At 41.8% G+C, this 3,426-nt stretch overlaps 1 pseudogene; it reads left to right on the top strand.

The window, feature by feature from the left end:
• Nucleotides 1–3,426, top strand: part of LOC107728000 (sodium- and chloride-dependent GABA transporter 2-like) — a 55,886-nt pseudogene that overhangs the window by 37,190 nt on the left and 15,270 nt on the right.

Raw genomic sequence — 3,426 nt, 5'->3', positions numbered from 1 at the left:
GACTTCGGAATGGCCGGCGGGTTCGAGAGTGGCACGGCTGGCGGGCTTGACTTCGGAACAGCCGGCGGGCTTGAGAGTGCCGCGGCCGGCGGGCTTGTTTGCTGAGTGGCCGGCGGGCTTGACGGCAGGCTGGTTCTGGATCGGGGCCGGACGCTCTCCAGACACCAGAGGATCCCTTCCCTCCAGCTTAGTCCGGTGGTGTCTGGGAGGTCAACGGGATGGTAGTAATTTGCCCCGATCCAGAACAGAGAGTGAAGAGTGGCGTCGCCAAGTGCTGTCTTACCGGTGAGCCCGCAGAATTCCCAGGCGAACTCCACCAACGGGAGATCCTTGCGGGCTAGGGCGGCGAATCGCTCTGCGATCTCCATTATTGCGCGGGGGGGGTGCGGAAAACAAAACACTTTCAAAAAGGAAAGAAAAACGAGGAGAAGGGGCGCTGCTTACTGTTCGGTTCGGTGTTCTGTCATGGTTATGCTGCTGTGTAGGAACGAGGAGCGTGGAGATGTCTTTATTTATTCCAACAAAGACTCACAAGAATTTTCGAATTTTGCCGATATTCGACTGATAGTCGAATCATATGTTTTGGGGGCGGGGGGCAAAATACATTACCAAGAGTCAAGTCAGACATTTGACAGTCATAATTATGTTAACACACAGGGAAAATGTGTAACGGACACCTCGCAGATACAAATGGGGCAAATAATGTTTTATGTTTTGATTAAAAGATAGTTAACATTAAACGTCAGCGAAACCCTAAGAATTCACAACATTTTTTACAATAGTGCTCTCATTATAACATTATATGAAAGTAGTTATTAATGTTCTGCATTTCTGTTTTGAGCTGCGCGCTGAAGATGACCAGTAGAATGAAGCAGCAGGGTTTTAATCAATGGGATTTAACTCATCGTTTATCTCATATAGAATATGTTTCGTTATTTAATATTACGACTTATTGGCTAGCTGCACAAAATGCCCCGAATGTGTCTGTGTGGCTCTGAATGAACTCCTTTTGTGGATGCGTTCTTCACGCAACAACGTGCAGAAACACAGCAACTAAACTCTAAAAATTCACAGCATTTTATCTGAAGAGATAATCACCGTAGTACTACAATGAAGCGCTTTACTGCAGCGCAACTCAACCAAATGCATCTTATACGAGATAAATAATATATACACGATATATATAAACTGGCTGAAATGTTTTGAAATCACTTGTACCCTACCTGATCGAAAAAATACAGTCTTTCACTCTGCCTGTGTCAGTTTGAGTCATGTTAAAGTTTTAAATCCCTGCCGCCAAGATGCTCCTCTGTCGGTCACGGGTTATGGAAAGTAAAACTTAAATCTGTAGGGGTGGTTGGATTTATTCACGCACGTTAAAGTATTTATTTGAAGCTTCTTTCTTTTCAGATTCTTATTTACAGCATTATTTTAATAGGCTGTATATTAACTTATTGGGAGAAAACCAGTAGTTCTATGTGAAATCAGACATTTTAGCACCCCCATATAGCCAAAATGGCATGATCATAGCACCCCGCGAATATTCGACTGTCCCTGCGTACCATTCGGAAGGGCTCATCCCTATGCCCTAATCCCTTCAAAGGGTTTACCCTGCGGAGTGAGAGCTTTGAATGTTTGAAGGGTGTAGGGGACCAAATAACGGTTTCTTGAAGTGCCCTTCTGCGTCATCATCCCGTGCCCACACGAGGGCGCCGTCATCATGGAAAGAATCAGCGCAAAGGATCATGGGGGCCCAAAGTGTCCATCAGTTGTACCCTTCAAAATTCTTCATTCCGAAGGGCCCTTTGAAGTGGCCAGTTTTGAGCACTTCGGTTTGGAACGATCCTTCAATATGGCGGCCATGATTGTTTTCACTCCGAAGTGCCCTTCAGAGGGCGATATATACCGTTTGGAATGCACCGTGTGAGATTGGTAGTCGAATCAGGCTCCTCCTATCGAAGCATCGAATCTTCGACTATTCGGGGTCACCCCTAATTCAGTGACAGTAAAGACATTTATAATATTACAACAGATTTCTGTTTCGAATAAATGCTGTTCTTTTGAACTTTCTATTTATAAAAGAAACCTGAAAATCACAATATCATGGTTTCCACAAATGTATGAAGCAGCACAAGTGTTCAACATTGATAATATTTAGAAATGTTTCTGGAGGAGCAAATCAGCATATTAGAATGATTTCTGAAGGATCATGTGACACTGAAGGCTGGTGTAATGATGCTGAAAATTCAGCTTTGATCACAGGAATAAATTAAATTTAACAGTATATTCACATGGACAACAGTTATTTTAAAATGTAATAATATTTTAAATTAGTTTACTGTATTTTTGATTAAATAAATGCAGCCCTGGTGAGCAGAAGAGACTTAATTCAGAAATATTAAACATCTGTCTGATCCTTTCAGCAAGTCTTTATTCCTGCTCATTCAGATCTGTATCATCTGATAATGAAGATGTACATATTGCTGTCTTCCTCTCCTCTCTGTGTCTGTGTTCAGGGAGGCCTGTATGTGTTTCAGATCTATGATCATTTCTCCTGCAGTGGAGCCAGTCTGCTGCTGCTGTCTGTCTGCCAGTCTGTGGCCATCGGATGGATCTACAGTATACACACATACTCTCATACACGCATACACTCATTAACACACACACATACACATTAAATACTCAGACAAACTCACGTACACACATTAATATATCAGTATCAATAGCTGCTTTAAATAGTTCACTGATAATCTGATACAATATAAAGGACCTTAAGGGACAGCATGTATTCATAAGATACAATAACAGTCGAGATCACATTTACAGTAATGACGATAAGAGTTTTTGCATTGCAGTAATGATATTTTGCAGGAAAAATGTGCTTAATAATGTCACAATGCTCTTAATATAATGTCTTATTTTCTACATATATTATATATATATATATATATATATATATATGTATGTATATATGTATGCATGTATCTATCTATCTATCTATCTATCTATGTGGGGAAGTCGTGGCCTGAGTCTCGTACCGGCAGGGATTGTAGGTGGGGGGAGTGAATGTACCCTGCATGGGCCCAACCCTTGTCCAACATCTTATGAGAATTCTCGGCCCAAGTCCGACTGGATCCTGTGTAATGAGCGCTGTTAGGCGCATATCCAATCGTTTATGCGGAGAGTGGAAGCTAAAGCGCGCTTTGTAGGACATGGAGGCGCCAGCGCGATCACTTGAATTTTTTTAATAACAGTGGAAACTTAAAAATACGCCTTCATGTTTGCTCATAAAGGTAAGAGTATACATCATTCGGAACTGCAAAGGGTCTACTTGTATTTGTGTGCAATCACAATATAAACAAAACCTTGTGCTTTTGTAAAATAAGGAAAACAAACAGGATGCGCTTTCTGTCCTCTTGGTCTTGA

Source organism: Sinocyclocheilus rhinocerous, unplaced genomic scaffold (assembly GCF_001515625.1).
Source record: "Sinocyclocheilus rhinocerous isolate Xijiao unplaced genomic scaffold, SAMN03320098_v1.1 scaffold2051, whole genome shotgun sequence".
Taxonomy (NCBI): domain Eukaryota; kingdom Metazoa; phylum Chordata; class Actinopteri; order Cypriniformes; family Cyprinidae; genus Sinocyclocheilus; species Sinocyclocheilus rhinocerous.
This window is presented reverse-complemented; position numbering and strand designations above follow the sequence as displayed.